This window comes from Macaca mulatta, chromosome Y (genome assembly GCF_049350105.2).
Source record: "Macaca mulatta isolate MMU2019108-1 chromosome Y, T2T-MMU8v2.0, whole genome shotgun sequence".
Lineage (NCBI taxonomy): Eukaryota > Metazoa > Chordata > Mammalia > Primates > Cercopithecidae > Macaca > Macaca mulatta.
The window spans coordinates 11,725,218-11,747,969 of NC_133427.1; positions in this window are offsets into that span (position 1 = coordinate 11,725,218).

Below are 22,752 nucleotides of genomic sequence, written 5' to 3' on the forward strand. Positions count from 1 at the left end.
TTGTCTGTTACTAGTGTACAAGAATACTTTGGGATTTTTGCACATTGATTTTGTATCCTGAGACTTTGCTGAGGTTGCTTATCAGCTTAAGGAGATTTTGAGCTGAGACAATGGGGTTTTCTAAATATACAATCATGTCATCTGCAAACCAGGACAATTTGACTTTTTCTTTTCCTAACTGAATACCCTTGATTTCTTTCTCTTGCCTGATTGCCCTAGCCAGAACTTCCAGCACTGTTGAATAGGAGTGGTGAGAGCATCCCAGTCTTGTGCCAGTTTTCAAAGGGAATGCTTCCGATTTTTGCCCATTCAATATGATATTGGCTGTGGGTTTGTCATAAATAGCTCTTATTATTTTGAGATACGTTCCATCAATACCGAATTTATTGAACGTTTTTAGTATGAAGGGCTGTTGAATTTTGTCAGTGGCCTTTTCTGCATCTATTGAGATAATCATGTGGTTTTTGTTTTTGGTTCTGTTTATATGGCGGATTACGTTTATTGATTTGCATATGTTGAACCAGCCTTGCATGCCAGGGATGAAGCCCACTTGATCATGGTGGATAAGCTTTTGGATGTGCTGCTGTATTCGGTTTGCCAGTATTTTATTGAGGATTTTTACATCAATGTTCATCAGGGATATTGGTCTAAAATTCTTTTTTTATTGTGGTATATCATGTCAGGTTTTGGTATTAGAATGATGTTGGCCTCGTAAAATGAGTTAGGGAGGATTCCCTCTTTTTCTATTGATTGGAATAGTTTTAGAAGGATTGGTTCCAACTCCTCCTTGTACCTGTGGTAGAATTTGGCTGTGAATCCATTTGGTCCTGGACTTTTTTTTTGTTGGTGGGCTATTAATTATTGTCTCAATTTCAGAGCCTGCTATTGGTCTATTCAGGGATTCAGCTTCTTCCTGGTTTAGTATTGGGAAAGTGTAAGTGTCCAGGAAATTATTCATTTCTTCTAGTTTTTCTGGTTTATTTGCATAGAGGTGTTTATAGTATTGTCTGATGGTAGTTTGTATTTCTATAGGATCAGTGGTGATATCCCCTTTACATTTTTTAATTTCATCTATTTAATTCTTCTCTCTTTTCTTCTTTATTAGTCTTGCTAGCAGTCTATCAATTTTGTTGATCGTTTCAAAAAACCAGCTCCTGGATTCATTGATTTTTTGGAGACTTTTTGGGTCTCTATCTCCTTCAGTTCTGCTCTGATCTTACTTATTTCTTGCCTTCTGCTAGCTTTTGAATGTGTTTGCTCTTGCTTCTCTAGTTCCTTTAATTGTCATGTTAGGGTGTCAATTTTAGATCTTTCCTGCTTTCTCTTGTGGGCATTTAGTGCTACAAATTTCCCTCTACACACTGCTTTAAATGTGATATAGAAATTCTGCTGTGTTGTATCTTTGTTCTCACTGGTTTCAAGAACATCTTTATTTCTGTCTTCATTTCGTTATGTACACAGTAGTCATTCAGGAGCAGGTTCAGTTTCTGTGTAGTTGAGTGGTTTTGATTGAGTTTCTTAGTCCCAAGTTCTAGTTTGATTCACTGTGATCTGAGAGACAGTTTGTTATAATTTCTGTTCTTTTACATTTGCTGAGGAGTGCTTTACTTCCAACTATGTGGTCAATTTTGGAATAAGTGTGATGTGGTGCTGAGAAGAATGTACATTCTGTTGATTTGGGGTGGAGAGTTCTGTAGATAACTATTAGGTCCACTTGGTGCAGAGTTGAGTTCAATTCCTGGATATCTTTGTTAACTTTCTGTCTGTTGATCTGTCTAATGTTGACAATGGGGTGTTAAAGTCTCCCATTATTATTGTATGGGAGTCTAAGTCTCTTTGTAAGTCTCTAGGACATGCTTTATGAATCTGGGTGCTCCTGTATTGGGTGCATATATATTTAGTATAGTTAGCTCTTCCTGATGAATTGATCCCATTACCATTATGTAATGGCCTTCTTTGTCTCTTTTGATCTTTGATGGTTTAAAGTCTGTTTCATCAGAGACTAGGACTGCAACTCCTGTTTTTTTTGTTTGTTTGTTTGTTTGTTTTGTTTACCATTTGCTTGGTAGATCTTCCTCCATCCCTTTATTTTGAGCTTATGTGTGTCTCTGCATGTGAGATGGGTCTCCTGAATACAGCAAACTGATGGGTCTTGAATCTTTATCCAATTTGCCAGTCTGTGTCTTTTGATTGTACCATTTAGTCCATTTACATTTAAGATTAATATTGTTATGTGTGAACTTGATCCTGACATTATGATATTAGCTGGTTATTTTTCTTGCTAGTTGATATAGTTTCTTCCTAGCATCGATGGACTTTACATTTTGATATGTTTTTGCAGTGGCTAGTACCTGTTGTTCCTTTCCATGTTTAGTGCTTCCTCCAGGATCTCTTTTAGGGCAGGCCTGGTGGTGACAAAATGTCTAAGCGTTTGCTTGTCTGTAAAGGATTTTTTTTCTCCTTCACTTATGAAATTTAGTTTGGCTGGATATGAAATTCTGGGTTGAAAATTCTTTTCTTTAAGAATGTTGAGTATTGGCCCCCACTCTTCTGGCTTGCAGAGTTTCTGCCGAGAGATCTGCTGTTAGTCTAATGGGCTTTCCTTTGTGTGTAACCCAACCTTTCTCTCTGGCTGCCCTGCCCTTAACATTTTTTCCTTCATTTCAACTTTGGTGAATCTGACAATTAGTTGACTTGGAGTTACTCTTCTCTAGGAGTATCTTTGTGGCATTCTCTGTATTTCCTGAATTTGAATGTTGGCCTGCCTTACTAGGTTGGGGAAGTTCTCCTGGATGATATCCTGCAGAGTGTTTTCCAGCTTGGTTCCATTTTCCCCGTCGCTTTCAGGCACACCAATCAGATGTAGATTTGGTCTTTTCACATAATCCCATACTTCTTGGAGGCTTTGTTCATTTCTTTTTACTCTGTTTTCTCTACACTTCTCTTCTCACTTCATTTCATTCATTTGATATTCAATCGCTGATACTCTTTCTTCCAGTAGATGGAGTCAGTTACTGAAGCTTGTGTTTGTCACGTAGTTCTCGTGTTATGGTTTTCATCTCTATCAGTTCTTTTAAGGTCTCTGCATTGATTATTCTAGTTATCCATTCATCCATTCTTTTTTCAAGGTTTTTAATTTCTTTGCGCTGGTTACATAGTTCCTCCTTTAGCTCTGAGAAGTTTAATCGACTGAAGCCTTCTTCTCTCAACTTGTCAAAGTCATTCTCCGTCCAGCTTTGTTCTGTTGCTGGCGATGAACTGCATTCTTTTGGAGGGGGAGATGCACTCTGATTTTTTGAATTTCCAGCTTTTCTGCACTGCTTTTTCCCCATCTTTGTGGTTTTCTCTGCCTTTGTTCTTTGATGATGGTATGCACTGATGGGGTTTTCTTGTGGGTGTCCTTTCTGTTTGTTACTTTTTCTTCTAACAGTCAGGACCCTCAGCTGTCGGTCTGTTGGAGTTTGCTTGAGATCCACTCCAGACCCTCTTTTCCTGGGTATCAGCAGCAGAGGCTGCAGAAGCTAGAATATTGCTGAACAGCTAGTGCTGCTGTCTGATTCTTGCTATGGAAGCTTTGCCTCAGGGGTGTACCCCACCGTGTGATGTGTAAGGTGTCAGTCTGCACCTAGTGGGGGATTTCTCCCAGTTAGGCTACTCAGGGGTCAGAGACCCACTTGAGCAGGCAATCTGTCTCTTCTCAGATCCCAACCTCTGTGCTGGGAGATCCACTGCTCTCTTCAAAGCTGTCAAACAGGGGCATTTACCTCTGTGGAGGTTTCTGCTGCTTTTTGTTTAGCTATGCCCTATTCCCAAAGGAGGAGTCTACAGAGGCAGGCCAGCTTCCTTGAGCTGTGGTGGGCTCCACCCAATTCAAGTTTCCAGGTGGCTTTTTTTACCTACTTAAGCCTCAGCAATGGTGGGCGCCCGTCCCCCAGCCTTGTTGCCACCTTGCAGTTAGATCTAAGACTGCTGTGCTAGCAAAGAGGGAGGCTCTTTGGTGTGAGACCCTCTGGGCCAAGTGTGGGTTATAATCTCCTGGTGTGCCGTTTGCTAAGACTATTGGTAAAGGGCAGTATTAAGGTGGGAGTTACCCAATTTTCCATGTGTTGTGTGTCTCACTTTCGTTTGGCTGGGAAAAGGAATTCCCTTCCCCCTTGTGCTTCCCAGGTGAGGCGATGCTTTGCCCTGCTTCAGCTCTTGCTGGTCAGGCTGCACCCACCGACCAGCGCCAACTGTCTGACACAACCCAGTGAGATGAACCTTGTACCTCAGTTGAAAATGCAGAAATCACCCATCTTCTGTGTCACTCTTGCTACGAGCTGAAGGCTGGAGCTGTTCCTATTAGGCCATCTTGGGCGCACCCCCCACATAATTTTCTATATAGCAAGACTAAATACTACGCTAAAAATCTTGAGAATTAGAAAAGAAATTCAGTAAAGTGGCTGTATATCAAATTCACATACAAAATTATGAGAATTTTTACATGCCAAGAATAAGCCATCTGAAAAAAAATTCAAGAAAACACTTGTTTACAACAGCTATAAAAATAAATCTTCTTTCATTTTAAGTTCATCTTGGGGTAAGGTTAAAATTATTTTTTTCTGTTTATTTGTTTGTTTGTTTGAATATTCAGTGTTTTCTACGTCATTTGTTAAAGAGACTTTTATTTTCTCATGTTAAGTGATAAAGACAGGAGATAGATAAGGGACCTTTTCTCATTTTGAGTAATAGAGACAGGAGACAGTCAAGGCTCCTGGCCAGAACTCTGCCTTTATGCCTAAAACAGCCTGAAGGCTGATAAATTGAACTGCTGATTTCAGATAAAGTCTGCACCTTGCTGACTGTCTCTCTCTGAATAATGCTTACAATGTGCACTGGGAAAAGGAGGTGGAGACATGTAAATTCACACTTTTTGACAGGGGAGTAGCCTGGACTGTTCAGTTTCTGTGTGGTGACCTGATGGTCATCTGTCTCTGAGGTGGGGGCCTGTTAACAGGACTACCTCTCACTTTGCTGATAGTTGTCTATTTTCTTTTTGTGCAATAAACTTTACTCCTCAATCTTCAATGTGTTCGTTAACCTATATATTCCTGCTTATGTGACAAGATCCTGGTTTTGGCTGAACTAAGGAAAAAGTTCTACAACATTTCATTGTCTAGTTGTGCAGCTTCAGAAAGGGGAATAAGTTAAGAAAAAAATATTTTTTTTCTCTTTTGTTTGTAAATCTTCTCATCATTGGACTTCTCCTTCGGGTAGAGGAAACTACACAACCCCACCCTGACAAGGTGAGGAACAGGCAGAATGGACAGGTGAATGGCAATCCACCCTCATCCAACATCAATTAAGTTTATCTCTCTGTTAAAGGAAATTATTTACATAAGAATAAATTTTTTTTCTCTGTCCTACACTGAAGCCTTTTTTTTTTTTTTTTTTTTTTTTAACCTTGTCAGCAGCTCAATTTTAAGCAAAAGCCCTTTTTTCTTTTTTCATAGAAAATGTTTTGTGGGTTTAGAACCAAAAAATCAGTTTATATTCTTTGTAGAATTTTAATTATGAAACAGTGTTTGTAAGGTTGGTCTTGAGCTGTGGTCAATTTCATGTGCTTTCTATGTCATTCTCTGTGGTTGTTAGGAAATTTTGTTGCAGGTCTCCATCTTGTTTTATGTTTGTAGGAACATGACCTGTAACAACATGGCAATGTTTTGTTTCACCCTCTGCCATTTCACAACGGTGGCTCACCTTTAATCCTGGCTTATAGAATGAGTCCTTTCTAGTTTCATATCAGAAGGTACCTTTTGCCATTTGCTGATTCTCTTCCCCTTCACAAACTGCCTTAATTCATTTTTCTCTGAGCACCTGGTAAGTTGCCTTCGGTAAATTTGAAAGCCAGAACTCTTGACTGCTTGGCTCTGGTAGAGTCAGCTAAAAAGGAATTTAAAAAGATTTTCTTAAAGAGTGCTCAATTCGATTAAGTATAGGTACATTTAAGACACCTTTATGTTTTTCTCTTTTGCTTTCTTGTTTTGCTGGGAAACATTTTTTTTTCTTAGCTAAGTGAATTCTTTTCCTTCATTTTTACTTGCTATTCTAATGGATGCATGAGAGTCCAGTAATTCACTTAGGAAATTGGCAAATAAAACAGCTACTGGGTTTTCTTCTGCATGTCTGTGTGTAAAAGAGCTCTAATAAATTCCTGAAAAAAATGAAAAGCACTTGGATCAAATATTTTTGAAGGAAATACAAAAGCTGTGTATGTTTTGGTTTACATGACTTTAATATTTGAGAAATAAAAACAGCCTTAAAGATTATTAGTAAAACACAAATGTCGTATATATATGAGTAGGTGGACTAAATTATACAGTTGAGATACTCGGTTTGCTAAATGTTTTCATGTTATTACTGCTTTTTTAGTTATTGAGAACAGTTCAACTTTGCTTCACAATTGGTCAAGCCTGAGGACAAATGGAACTAAACATATCCTTAATTATGGTTGCACCTAGCACATAATTAGAACAATTTCCCTGGTTTTACATTAAAGTTAAAATTGCTAAAAGTTACCATGATAACATGTAATTGAAACCATTGGAAGTAGATTAACATACAAGCTGTGTAAGAACAGTAAAATGTATTTATAATAAGAGATTATAAGAAGGCATGGAAATATAAATTCTTGCCTAGGGTTAAGCAATTGTTTTGAGTTACATAATATAGAGCTAAAAGCTCAATTTGTGGAAAAATTGTAAAAATTTTTTTTTCAAAAAATTCTGTGTGTGAACATTAATTAAATGCAAAAAGGTATTATATGGGTTTTTTGTAAGTTGAGCATTGAAATGAAAGCACAAAAAGGTACTCTTAAGGCACTAATCTGTGCTGTAGCAAAATTTGTAAAGAATTAAAAAGTTTTGGCTTTTTCATTTATGGGTCATCATTTCAGTTAAGTAACTAACTTATGGCAATAACTAATTTATGGTAATCTGGAATTTTATTTTATAACATCAAGCATTTTAAACCCCTAACATGTAACATCCTTCTCAAAATCAAGCTTTAGTTACAAAATTGCCTTTCCTAATTCCTGGCTTTTAGATGCTAAAGCAGGTGCCTGGAGTATGCACAAAAGACTTATACAGGATCATGTGACATGCTTAGTTATAAGGAATTGTCAAAATAGTGTTCAATATTCTTTAGATGGTATTTTGGTGAATAATGCTAATACATATTCCTAAATCGTATGAGATTTCTAAAATTCTAATGTCTGAAGTATATGTTATCAACTGCAATTAATGTTGTTATTTTAAGTTTTTATAAACCATAGAAATAACCAAAATTTTTGTCAATCATCTTTCTGACTGTAACTACTGTGAACATTTTGTTAAACACAGACAATTGTCAAGTGGTTTTGATTTTTTTTTTTAAATGGGTTTTAATCAGCTATAAAACTTTGGTGCTCACAAATGCAGGCTTCTGAAAACTTTGGAGCTTGTGACATTGGAATACAGGAAAAAACCTACAGGACTCATGAAGAATTAAATGTTTCCAAATATCAAACGAAACAAGAGTTAACTGAATGGACAGAACTGATAGAAATCTGAAGTAATCTTTCTGACTTCAGCTTGTAATATTACTGATTCTTGTATTGTTTAACACAGTCAAAGAAACTTATTTTGAGCTATTTATAGCATTTACTATTTGAGTAAGCTGTACTGCTGTGAGGAAACTCTGAAGTGTATTTGTCTCTCTATTCCTAGTTTCTTCATATTTCAAAAAAATAGTTATGAGTGTTCTTAACTTATGGCAATATATCTGTTTGCATCAGTGTAATAGTCTATTTTATTTGCAACAGGACACATTTTATAGAAACTGGTTGTTTCATCAAGGCCTTGACTGAAAAGGTCTGCCTCCTTTTAAGTAGTCAAGCTCAACTGGCAGAGCCAATAAAAGCCCCTTGGATAAACTGGACTTATATCTCATCCACACAGTCTTTGTGCAGGGTTCCTGATCTGTTTTAAATAAGGAATGACACTTTGGGACAGGCCCAGGAGCTCCAAGTTTATTTTAAAACCATAAGAGGATCACCCAACTCATAAGTAATTGATGGTACAAAACCATGGCTGAGCTTGACTTCAGAAAGTCCTATGTGAAATTACTTGTGGAACAGAATTGTATCAAAGCCAATGTAAAATAACTATGTGGAAATAATTATTCTTGCTGCACTTTATGCAGCACTTTATGGGCCCAAGAGGATGACTAAACTTCATTTCACAATAACTCAGTGTTGTTTTTGTTTTTAACAAAATGAGAACTAAATGGAAAAGATTATTTGTCAAAACTAGTTGTATATTTGTCATGAAATCATAAACTCATTAGTTTTGCATTTTTCCTACGTTTTACAACAAACCTGCTTATTCTTGTAAGCCAACTGGTGATATTCAACTTCAGCTCAGAAGAAACAAAAATGAATTTGGAATGTAAAAATCTGGATTAATATTCTAGTTCTGGGCAATTATCCTGCAAACCTTGCAGAGTTATGGGAATAAACAGGGTGCCCATCTAAACCTTAGCAAGCATAACTATAGTCACTAATTATCTGGGTGTGTTACAAGACATTCTTTATCTCCCTTGTATAAAGAGTTCTCAATTCCACAGCTCCATCTCAGCATTCAGCTAATTATATAGAGTCCATGCAAATCCCTGAGACACATTTTTGTCCCAACCCCAATTTCAAGATTCAGGTTGAAGCCCTAGGGAATAACACGGAATCTGAGAAATCCAGAAGGAGATGATATTGGAGGATAAAGGCACAGTGCAGTTAAGAATGACAAATTCCAGCTGATTAAGCCAAGCTTCCCATTTAATGGATAAAGATTATGTTAGTATCCTTGGCATAAATGAAGTCTAGTAAACTCCAGAACTACTGACATTAGAGTAGATAGGACATATGTGGGTAGATGAGTAGCCAATCATCTTCACTCTATGTGCCTTTTGAATGCCACCTGAACCCTTCGGATTCCTCTGAAAAAAATATTTTTTCTTTTTTTTCTCCTCTGTTGTCTACTTACAGACAGGTCATCACTTATTCATACTACAGGACACTTCCCTCAGATGCATCCTCCAGGCCTGGAAGAGATAATTTCCTTAAACTTAGATTGGTTGGCTTAGGATTGAACTCAAGGCAAAAGAACTGAGAAGTCTGACATGCTGGTAAAATAATACATATATTTTTTCCATTGGTGCTTTTGTCTTTTCTTTTTCTATGCAAACTGGTAAAGGACCTTGGAAATTTTGAGCTGACCTTGCCATCTTCCCCTTGTTTTATTTTAATACATGTTTTTTAACAACCCAGTTTGATTCTTTTTATTTTTAAGTTATCAAAGTTCGAAAAATCATGCAACCAGAGTCTCACACTATGGCCCCTTTCACTGGGGACACTTAGATAGGCCTCTTAGTGAGATATGACTACCATTTTTCCAAAAAAGTACCATCTATCAGTAGGAAGCACTTAAAAGTGGTTTTTGTCCTAATCCTTATCCTTATTCCAATGGCAGTCAGATGTACTCATTTAGAGGAGGGAAATAATGAGTTAGAAAAGAGCCAATGGTTCTTGGCAAAACCACACCTTCAAGCCTAAAACAGCATGAAGTCTGAAAAATCAGACTGGTGGTCCCAGATAAGGTCTTCCTTTTTCCAACAGATTTTTTTCTCAGTAAAGTCTACCTGCACAATGGGGGAAGAGGGTGGAGCCATGGTAAATTCACCTCTTATGCCGGGAGGAGAAGACTGGACTCTTCAGTTTTCTGTGATGATCTTGTGTTTATCAGTCTGGGAAGTGGGGGCCTGTAAACAGGATTCCAACTCACTTTGTTAAGTTTTTTTTTTCATTCTTTCTTTTTACTCAATCAACCCTACTCCTCATCCTTCAGAGTGTCCCTGACCTAATATTTTCTAGTCGTGTGACCAGAATCCAACTTTTTTGAAGTAAGGAGAAAGTTTTGCAATATGAGGATTTGAAACCCTTATTTAAGATAAGTTGAGTATATGCATTTGGATTTCTTTATAGCTTTTATTATCTGTTTCAACATTTATTTTTCTGTCTTTATTCCAGCACTACAGTTTGATTACTGTAACTTTGCAGTATGTTTCAAAATAAAAAATAATTATGGCTCTGAGTTTATTGTATTTTCCCAGGTTGCTTGTCTACTTGTGGTTTTTTGTTGTTTATAAAAATTGTAGGGCAATATCTGGTAGCTCACTCGTGTGATCCCAGAACTTTGGGAAGTCAAGACAAGTGGACTACTGAAGCCCAAAATTTTGAGATCAGCCTGGGCAATACAGTGAAATCCTATCTCTACAGAAAACCCAGAAACTTGCTGAGCATGGTAGCATGCACCTGCCAGCCGAGCTACTTATGAGGGTGAGGTGGGAGGATCAACTGAGCTTCAGAGCTTGAGGCTACAGTGAGCCATGATCAGGACACTGCACTCTAGCTTGGGTGACACAGCTAAATATTGACTCAAACATTTCAGAATATTTTAATACTGCTGGAAAAAGTACCATTTGTTTTTTGAAAGAGATTTCATTGATTTGTAGATCATTTTGAATACCATAAACATCTAAAGAAACTTGCATGTTCTAACTCTTTAAAAATAGTATGTGGAAGAATTTGTCTAGTTTTCATATTTATACAGACATGCTAGTTTTTTTTTCTGTTTTTAACTTCCAGTTATATTTTATTGTAGTGAGAAATAATATGTTTTGTTCATTACCATTTGTTTAAATGTGCTAAGACTTGCATGCTAGCTTACAAGTTTGTCTACCTTAGGAACTAAGACATATATAATTAGAAATATTATATATGATACTATTGTTGGGTGAGATGTTTTGTAGATTATCGCCAGATCTTATTTTTCTTTTTTATCTTTAATTTTTCTGTACATTTGTCTTTGATTTTATTTTGTTTCTCTTTATTTTTTATTTACTTTCATTTTTTCTTTTAATTTAATTTTATTTCTGTTTTTTACTTTTCTCATTATATTTTCTTAATTCCACTTTATCTAGATATTTGTCATGTTTGTAACATTTTGTTTAATATATTTTTGCTTCTTTTATTTCCATTAATATCTCTTCATATTTTTATTTTTTCTCCATATTTATTTTCATTTTTTCTACTTTTTCTTAAAATTTTCTTATTTTATTTCTCTTAATTTTATTGTATTTATTATTTATTTTCATCTTAATTTTATTTTCACTGATCTTAATTATATTTCTCTTTATTTTTCTTAATTTTGTTTCACTTTATTTGTCCTTACTATTTTCAGATTACTTTAAATTTATTTTTAAATTTTATTTCTCTTGATTTTATTTTTATTTTTATTTTTTTTATTTTTTTGCTTTATTTGTCTATATTTTGTTGAGGAAGGATATAGTCAGGCGCTCCTAGCAGAATTGCTGTTATTGTTGGACAGATCTTTTATTGTTATTAGCCCATCTATCATTCATTTTCTTCGGACATTTCTGCTGCTTTTAGAAGCCCCCTGTAAGCCTCAGTGTTGCTAGACTGAAGCCATGACTGCCTCTTTTTTTGTGTACCAATGGATTCCCCACACATAATCTAGGGCACTGATTGCTCTTACTACTTTACAAGGACAGGACCACACCTACTCCACTCCAACAGGTAATGTTTGGACCATATGTGAGTCTTTTTGTTGTTAAAAAATAAAATAAAATTTTGAGACACAGTCTTGCTGTGTCGCCCAGGCTGGAGTGCAGTGATGCAATTTCAGCTCACTGCAACCTCTGCCTCTCAGTTTTAAGTGATTCTCCTGCCTCAACCTCCAAAGTAGCTGGGATTACAGACGCCAGCATTTTTTTTGTTTTGTAATTTTAGTAGAGATGGGATTTAACCATGTTGGCCAGGCTGGTTTAAAACACCTGACCTCAATGATCAACCCTCCTCAGCCTCTCAAAGTGCTGGGATTACAGGTGTGAATGACTGCACCCAGTCCAGAAAAAAAAGTTTTGTTTTTGTTTTTGTTTTTTTTGATTTTTAACTTCACATATAACTGATTTATTTTGAATTATTAGTTTTATGAGTAGATATACATACAAATATATGAAAAAAAATGCAATTGATGTAAGAAGATGAACATTTCTACATTTCTTTTTTTTTTTTTTTTTTTTTTTTGAGACGGAGTCTGGCTCTGTCGCCCAGGCTGGAGGGCAGTGGCCGGATCTCAGCTCACTGCAAGCTCCGCCCCCCGGGTTCACGCCATTCTCCTGCCTCAGCCTCCCGAGTAGCTGGGACTACAGGCGCCCGCCACCTCGCCGGACTAGTTTTTTGTATTTCTTAGTAGAGATGGGGTTTCACCGTGTTCGCCAGGATGGTCTCGGTCTCCTGACGTCGTGATCCGCCCGTCTCAGCCTCCCAAAGTGCTGGGATTCATTTCTACATTTTATCTGATGATGTCATGGAGTTGCTATTTTACCTTTTCCTGTCTTTATTTTTATATGTTCAATGGGAAGATCCTCACTGAAGACTCCTCACCATGATAGACAAAATATTTTTTGTGCAATAAATCATGGATAGATGCAGTGAAGTAACTTCTGGTTTTCATTTGGAGCTCTCACAGCTGGGATTAAAAATTCTTGGTGGTAAAATCACACAATGAGTAGTTATCGTACACTGTCTTCTTCTGCACATTTGTCTACCATCATGATTTTTTGAACTTGCCAAGAAAAAAAATGTGAAAAAAATTGTTTCCCTCAGACCTACTCATCTGCCTTTTATAGATTGTCAGGTTGTGCATTGTCCAGATTGTTCAGAAGCTCATGATCACAGAGGTCATATTTGTCAAGAGAAAGCTTTGTTAAACTAGGATTAAGTGTAGGTATTTACTTCCCAGGGCCCATGGTTCCTCCAGAGGTTGGATGAAGCTTCAAAACCATTACTGAATCCAGAACTGATAACAGAATGTGCAAGCACTGAAAAATGCTCCCTTTTGATTTCCAGGTGGTCATTGCTTATTCTGGCATTAATCTTGCTTCTGAACATGAAGCTTTTCTTAGTTATCTTTCTTGGTATTCTCATAATTGTGCATCTAAGGAAAAGAGGCCTGAATGAGAGTGGTAAAGAGAAAAACTGCATTCTTCCTAGCTGATGCCTTGGTGAGCTTTGAAACACACTGAACAGAGTCTAAAATTCTTCCTTAATATAGGATAAGTTACATCAGATTTGACTCCCATGAAAATGGCACCAAGTTTAAGATGTCAAAGAAAAGACTCAGAACCAGTGAATAAGATATGAAGTTTTACTGGGAACTTAAATAGAAGGGAGAAAGTCAACTGTCAGTGGGATTAGCATGATAACCATTTTTCCGCTTACAAAAGGCATGCAGTTTGTATAGCATTTTTATTTAGCACTTTTTTTGAAGAACTTTTTACCTGTCAGCCTTAAAGGAGTGGCCTCAATCCCCTGTGTGTCCTGTATACTGTGCCACAGGATGGAACAGACCAGGTGCTCAGTTCTTCCTCATAAATGAAGAATAATTTTCAGGTAAGGCAATATTAGATTTTTTAACTTAGAATTCTGGACACTCAGAAGCATTTTTAAAATAAAGTTTCAGTCTCCAAGTATGCCCAAATCAAGTTAACACTGTCAGTTGCATCCATCAAACAGCCTGGTCTGGACAATGGAGGGCCTTCTTCCTGAGACTCTGAATTCAGAATAGTTTGATTTTTCTTAAATCCTTCAGTTGACAGTTTACTAAAAAGCCTGATGTATGTACACATTGCTGGTATGGTTGTCTAAGATAATGAGATGGCTCCTTAGTTGGTAGGTTCTGTTTCTGTTACAGGCATGACTGGTGTGTACAGGCTGCTGAGGGTCACCTTCTCCAGATTGTCATTGTCATTGGATCATGACATTCTAGGGCCCTAGTTCCACTATTTTCCAAGGTGGGGCATGCTGATCCAGACCATGAAATTGTGGTTCACAGTGACTAGTCAGAGGCTGCCTCTTAAAAGGCAGAACTGCCAGTTCTGTGTCATATTTTCCTTGTCATTCTAAATTATCTTCTTGTATGGCGAGCAAAAAAAAGGCTAAGAACATGACAACCCTTCTCCTTGAGTTGGTACTATTTATACATGACTCAAGTGTCAGAGTAGGTTGAGAGATCTCTTCCTGGCACAACCTGAGTAGGCTGGAGCACTGTGACCCTTAACTCTAAAAATTCCTTAATTCAGAGGAATTTCAAAAGCCACTGGATGTGGGGAGTAGAGAAGGAACTGGTACAAATGACAAGTTGCAGGTAAAAGTAATTGGAGGCAGGAAGAGAATGGGACCTGCTTGTATCAGTATACACACTGCATGGGTGCAGCTTAACAGTTAAGTCAGTTCTCTGATTTGACCCATGTGTCATGGAATTAACAGAACAACTTCTGCTCTGGCCTGGCGGCTGAACTCTTTGGTACTAGAACCAAATTTAAATTCTCATCTCTGGAATTCCATTTGGGTTTCACAGGCCACTGGAGTGCGGAGGACCAGGTGTGCCCATAAAAGTGGCTGTGGGAGGGTTTTCCTCACATGATTGGTTGCTTTTGTGCCTACACTCACAAGGATAAGGGATCTTCTTCCTCAAGGCAAACCAGGAAGGCTTATGGAAGCCAGTGAAGCAAAAAGGTGGTGCCACATACCAGTGCTTTTGGCCCTCCTGATTTGTGGCTTTGGGGGCTCAATTATGCTCAGCAGGAAAAAGGGAAAATTAAAGCCCTTTCCTAGGCCACATAGAAAAGCCTACTGCTTCTGCAACCTGCACCCACTTGTCTCTAGGAAGTGAGTATCCATTTATCTTTGTGGTCATGGCCTTCTGCTTCATTTCCGTAAGATGTTCTCCTGAAAGAAATGCCTAGGGAAATCCAGGGCCTGTGCTGGACATTCTCAATTTGTCCAAGTCAGTAAGAGAGTATCAAGAATATAATTAATAATATTTTCTGCATGTTACTATCCCAGGGTTCCTTTTGGCTAACAATGTGTAAAAACAAATATTAAGATGTTTAGCATTTACATTATTTTAATTAGATCATTATTTATTTTCTTGAAATTTATTCTTCTGCCAATCATCGGAATTTTGTTTTATTCTTTGTTCAAATTGTTACCCATTTTAGAAGGAAAATCTTATAATATGCTACTCAAATACTAACAGATGACAGTAATGTATTTAAAACATAATTAATAAGTAAATAATTTAAATATATTTGTTTATATTAGTTGTATGAATTGTTTTTCATCTTTTTCTCAATCTCAGAAACATTCTAGCTAGGTATGCAATTCAAAATTGACAGATGTTTAAATAGGGATCTAAAAAAATTATTGGTAATATTCAGTAATATAATTCTCAAAGATTTTATCTTAAAAATCATCACAATTGACAGTTGATAGTCATAACATGCCAAATTTTCATTTAGTTTTGTGTACCACTTCTACCTTCCAGTAATTTTGGCCAGAACTATACTTCTAAGAGCTCAGGACATCAGGGCAGAGATAAAATCTCCTTCGGTTATAACAAATGTTTGCTTTTTTTCTTTCATATTGAGGATCTGCTGTGTCAAAAACTAGAATCAGGACAAGCTTAATGGCTCATGCCTGTGATGCCAGTACTTTGGGGGACCTAGGCAGGTAGATTGCAAGGTCAGGAGATTGAGACCATCCTGGCTAACATGGTGAAATCCCATTTCCACTGTAACTACAAAAAATTAGCTGAGCGTGATGGTGGGCACCTGTAGTCCCAGCTACTCAGGAGGCTGAGGCAGGAGAATCATTGAATATGGGAGGCAAAGATTGCAGTGAACTGAGATTGCACCACTGCTCTCTGGCCTGGGTGTCAGAGTGAGACTTCATGACCAAAGAAAACTCCAGGTTTAACTGCATAGACTTAACCCCTACCTCCCTCAGTAGATATATAAATGTAAAAATATGACGTGAAAATTTTGAAAGGTTTCCTCCTAGTTTTGCTAAAATGTCCATCTCTTCATCTTGTTTCCATTGTGAGAGTCAACTGTGCAGCATAGGTAAAATTATTTTCTCTTAATTTACAGAATTAATGTAATTTCTTTACTATGGATATTTTCAATTTTTCACATGAGACTGCAGTCTAATTTCAAAAACAATATTTATTTCAAATTATGTTGCTCCTATTACATAGCTAGTATTATATTCATTTACTTCATGTATATGCAAATACATATATTTAAAAATACAACAATTTAGTGAAATAAATTGTCCCAATAAATTTAATAAACTCAATTATATCAAGTTGGTAAGGAAAAATGAACAACTAAATGAAAATTAGATTAATTAGCATTGTCTAATTGAAACAAAATATAAAATGTACTCAATAGATAATAAAAAATAGTACATGCACTGGAAATTATTCACATATGAAAATTATTTTGTGAACATCATTAAATTTTTTCAAAGCCACTGAGTTGTGAGATTAGCATTTCACTCCCCCACAACCACCATAAAAAAAAAAAAACCCAAGAACAAAGCCTGTTGATTACAAACACCTTATATACCATAATCAAATTCTCAACACCATCAAATAGGATCAAAAAACCCAAAATCCCAATTCAAAAGAAAGCAACCTCAAATATATGCACACAAAGATGAGACAATATCAGTGCAAAAATCATGAAAATACAAAAAGCCAGAGTCACTTCTCTCATCTAAATGACCAAATCATATTTCAAGCAAGGCCTAAGGTGACAGAAGTAGAATTCAGAATACAGATAGAAATAAACTTCATTGAGCTACCAAAGTAAGTTGCAACACAATTCAAGGAAGAAAAAAATTTCAGGAACTGGCAGAAAAAAAAACAGCCAGTTTAGAGTTTTCAGCTTTATCAGCTGAAAAACACAATACCAAAATTTATAATGTAAACACAAAAATTAACAGCAGAATAGGCCAATCAGAAGAAAGAATCTCAGGACTTCAAGACTGATTTTTGAAATTTGACAGGCAAGAATAGTGAAAAAAGAAAATGAGAAATGAATAAATCCTCTAAGAAATATAGGATTATGTAAAGAAACCAAATCTATGACTAAAAAGAGTGTCTGAAAGTGATGGGGAGAATGAAAACAACTTGAAATACAGATTTCAGATATCATTTATGACAGCTTCCCCAACCTAGATAGAGGGGCCAACATTCAAATGCAGAAAATGTGGAGAGCCCCGGTAAGATGCTTCGTGAATAAATAATCCCAAAGACACATGATTTTGAGATTCTTCCAAGTAAAAATGAAAGAAAAAAAAATGTGTTAAAGGCAGCTAGAGAGAAGGACCGTGTCCCCTCTAAAAAAAACCTCATCAGACTAACAACAAACCTTTTAGCAGAAATCCTACAAGTCAAAAGAGAGTAGAGGTCTATATTCAACATTGTTAATAAAAAGGAATTCCAACCCAGAATTTGATGACAGACGAAAGAAAGTTTGAGAAGTAAAAAATAAGTATGACCCTACTCAGATAAGCAAATGCTGAGGAAATCTGTTACCACAAGACTTGCCTTACAAGTGCTTCTGAAGAAAGAACTACATGAGAAAAAGACTATTACCATTCACTACAAAAACACTGAAGCACATAAACTGCTGACACTATAAAGCAACCACATAAACAAATGTACAAAACAGCCAGCTAATATCACAGTGACAGAATCAAATTCACAAACATGAACACTAACCTTACATGTAAATAGGCTAAATACCCCAATTAAAAAACAGAATGGCAAGCCGAATTAAGAATCAAGATCTAATGGTATGCTGTCATTGAGGCACCCATCTCAAATAAGCTCAAAACAAAGAGGAAAAGAATAATCTACCAGGCAAACAGAAAACAAAACAAAACAAAACAAAAACAAAAACAAAAACAGAAATAAAAAGCAGGGGTTGCAATAAAGTTCCTAGAGAAACAGATTTTAAATCAACACAGATTTAAAAAGACAAAGAATGGCATTACATAATAGTAAAAGATTATATATCCAATATATCCACCAACACAAAAGCACCCAGATTATAAAGCAAATCCTTAGAGACTCTTCAAGATGTTAACATAAATGTTCTTCAACAGTCATTACCTTTACACCGCATTTGCTCATTATTAAGTCTCTGGTGTTGAACACAATATGAGGACTTGTTAAATACTTCTCCACATTTTTAACACTTGCAGAGTTTCTCTCTAGTATGAATTTTCTGATGTCTAATGAGCCATGAAAACGAGCTTGATACTTTGCCACATTTTTCACATTTTTAGGGTTTCTCTCCAGTGTGAATTCTCTTATGATTAGTAAGGTCTGAGAATCTCTTAAACATTTTGTTATATTCTTCACATTTGTGAGGTCCCTCTTCCATATAAATTTTCTTGTGGTTAATAAGGATTTAGGAGTGAGTAAAGGCTTTACCACATTCTTCACAGATGTAGGGTTTCTCTCCAGCATGAATTATCATATGTTTAACAAGTTCTGAAACCCACATATAGTCTCTTTAACATTCACATTTGTAGGGTTTCTCTCAAGTATGAATTCTGTATGATTACCAAAGTCTGAGAACCACTTAAAGACTTTGCCACATTAATCTCATTTGTAGGATATGTCTCCAGTATGATTTTTCTTGTGTTTAATAAGGATTGAGGAGTAACTAAAATTTTGCCACATTCTTCACATTTGTAGACGTTCACTCCTGTATGAACTGTCTCATGTTCAGTAATGTTTGAGAGCTTCTTAAAGGCTTTGCCACATTTTTCACATGTGTAGTAACTCTCTGCAGTATAAATTCTCTTCTGCATAGTAAAATCTGAGAACAACCTATGGTCTTTACCTCATTCTTCACATTTGTAGCATTTCATTTTAGTAAAATTTTCTTATGTTCTGTGAAGATTGAGCAGAACTCAAAAGCTTTGCCACATTTATTACGTTCAGATGGTTTGTAATGGGTAGTTGACAAACATTGATGAATTCCATTATAATTGCTTTCTCACCCTCAGAATTACACACACTTTGGTCGACTTTCTTTACGTGTAAACTATTAAGGTTACAGCTTCCATATTTTCTCAGAATCACTTTTTGAGTGGAATATTTTATGTTGTGCTCTGTTAGTATCTCTGCAGTAAAATAAAAAGAGCCAGCTGAAATAAAAGAAAAACAAAATTTTTCCTTACTTAGACTCAAGTGATTATACTTTATGAATATATAGTTATACAAACACATTAACAAGGTGACAATAAATTGCCACAGACTCTAATTTCTTTACAGACATATTAACAGAAATATTTTGACCAAAATGCCTTCATGAGCAATCTAAGACCCATTTAAGAATTTGCTGCACCCCTAGTGAAAAAAATGCCAAAACCATATAGAAGTGTAACAAAAGTATTTTGTAGTTTCCTACCACAGCCATTCTTCTTCCTATGACTTTAAATATAGACTCCCAATTCGTCTTCCCCCTCCACAAACAAATAAAATATGGCACCTGTGTTATTGTTTCTGTCTTTTTAACACCTTAGGAAAGACTAATTTCTACATTCCATGACAGTGTTGAAAGAAAAGGAGGTATACTTTGAGTTTCAGACAGCTGAGAAAAAGGCAAATGACTATTACAAGAAAAGAAGGACTTCAGTATCATAGACAGAAAACAAGTATAGCAACTGACTACAGAATCTCAATAGGAAACATAGAGGATGGCTGGGAGTGGTGACTGTCACCTGTAATTCCAACATTTTGGGACACTGAGGCAGGTGGATTACCTAAGGTCAGAAGCTCAAGACCAGCCAGGTCAACATGGTTAAACCCCATTTCTACTAAAAGTAGAAAAATTAGCCAGATACGTTAGCAGGTGTCTGTAATCCCATTTACTCAGGAGGCTGAAGCAGGAAAATCACTTAAACTCAGGAGGTGGAGGTTGCAGTGAACCACAGTTATGCACTTGGACTCCAGCCTGAGCAACCACAGTGAAAATTCTACTAAACAAACAAACAAAAATAATGGTTTTTTTTTAAAACTAAAAAACACACTAAACCAGCCTAAAAATGGTGTCATATTCCCCCAGAAAAAAGTCACTTAATATTTTGACATGTGGCTTTTTATTATACAAATTGCAACCTAAGATTACAACATATACCAAACATCAAGATAATATGGCTCAATCAATCAACACTAAAAATGAAAGTCACTTCCAAGATGGTTGAGTAAAAACAGCTCCAGTCTGTAGCTTCCAGTGAGATTGACACAGAAGATGAATTATTTCTGCATTTCCAACTGAGGAAGCTAGTTCGTTTCATTGGGACTGATTGGACAGTGGGTGCAGCCCACAAAGCAGGGTTGGAGGTTGTCTCACTTGGGAGGCTCAACGGGTCAGGGAATTTTCCTTTCCTAGCCAAGAGAAGCTATGACAGACTCTACCTGGAGAAATGATACACTCCTTCTAATTACTCCGCTTTTTCCATGGTCTTAAGCAATGGCAGACCAGGAGATTCCCTCCCGTGTCTGTCTTGGTGGGTACCACACCCTCAGAGCCTTCCTTGCTCATTGCTAGCACAGCAGTCTGAGATTGACCTTCAAGACTACAACCTTGCAGGTGGTTTGGGCCGGGGAGGTATTTGCCATTGCTGAGGCTTGAGTAGGTAAGCAAAGTGGCTGGGAAGCTCAAACTCAGCAGAGCTCAGCACAGCTCAGCAAGGCCTACTGCCTGTCTAGACTTCACCTCTGTGGGCAGAGCATAGCTGCACAAAAGGCAGCAGACAACTTCTGCAGACTTAAACATCTCTGTCTGACATCCTTGAAGAGAACAGTGGTTCTCCCAGCATGGCATTCGAGCTCTGAGACCAGACAGATTGCTTCCTCAAGTGGGTCCCTGAACCCCATGTAGCCTGACTGGGAGACAACTCCCTGTAGGGGCCAACAGACACCTCATACAGATGGGTGCCCCTCTGGGATGAAGCTTCCAGAGGAAGGATCAGGCAGCAATTTTTGCTGTTCTGCAATATTTTCTGTGCTGCAGCCTCCACTGGTGATACCCAAGAAAACAGGGTCTGGAGTGGACTTCTGGCAAACTCCAACACACCTGCAGCTGAGGAAACTGATTGTTAGAAGGAAAAGTAACAAAGGATAGATGAATGGCTAACTAGAATAAACAGTGTAGGAAATATCTTAAATGACCTGATGGAGCTGAAAATCACAGCACACAAACTCCATGACACATGCACAAGCTTCAATAGTCGATTTGATCAAGTGGAAGAAACGACATCAGTGATTGGAGATGAAATAAACGAAATAAAGTGAGAAGACGAGATTAGAGAAACAAGAGTGAAAGAAAACAAACAAAGACTGCAAGAAATATGGGACTATGTGAAAAGACAATATCTACATTTGATTGGTGTACCTGAAAGTTATGGAGAGAATAGAACCAAGTTAGAAAACACTCTTCAGGATATTATCCAGGAGAATTTCCCCAACCTAGCGAGGCAGGCCAACATTCAAATTCAGGAAATACAGAACACCACAAACATACTCCTCGAGAATAGCAACCCCAAGATACATAATTGTTAGATTCACTAAGGTTGAAATGAAGGAAAAAATGTTAAAGGCAGTCAGAGAGAAAAGTTGGGTTGCCCACAAAGGGAAGCCAATCAGATTAATAGCGGATCTCTCAGCAGAAACTCTACAAGTCAGAAGAGAGTGGGGGCCAATATTCAAAAATCTTAAAGAAAAGTATTTTCAACCCAGAATTTTATATCCAGCCAAACTAAGCTTCATAAGTGAAGGAAAAATAACATCTCTACAGTCAAGCAAATTTTGAGAGATGTCACCACCAGGACTCACTTCAAGAGCTCTTGAAAGGAAGTACTAAACATGGAAAGAAAAAAGCAGTACCAGCCACGGCAAAAATGTGCAAAATTGTAAAGACCATCGATGCTATGAAGAAACTGCATTAGTTAACAGGCAAAATATTCAGCTAACATCATCTGACAGGTAACAATATTAATCTTAAATGCAAATGAGCTAAATCCCCAACTACAAGACACAGGCTGGCAGATTGGATACAGAGTCAAGACTCATCACTGTGCTGTATTCAGGAGACCCATCTCATGTGCAGAAACACCTACAGCCTCAAAATAAAGAGATGTAGAAAGATCTACCAGCAAATGAATGGCAAAAAAGCAGGGATTGCAATCCTAGTCTCTGATAAAACACATTTTAAACAATCATAGATCTAAAGAGACAAAGCAGACCATTACATAATGGTAAAGGGATTGATTCAATGAGAAGAGCCAACTATATATTCACCCAAAACAGCAGCACCCAGATTCATAAAGCAGGTTCTTAGAGACCTACAAAGAGACTTAGACATCCACACAATAATTATAAAAGATTTTAACACCCCACTATCAATACTAAACAGATCAAGGAGACAGAAGGTTAACAAGAATATCAAAGACTTGAACATAGCTCTGGACCAAGCAGACCTAATTGACATCTACAGAACTCTACACCCCAAATCCACAGAATACACATTTTCTAAGCACCACATTGCACTCATTCTAAAATTGACCACATAATTGGAAGTAAAACACTACTCAGCAAATCAAAAAGCAGAGAAATCATAACAAACTGTCTCTCAGTTCACAGTGAATCAAATTAGGACTCAGAATTAGGAAACTCATGCAAAACCACACATGTACATGGAAACTGGACAACCTGCTCCTGAATGACTACT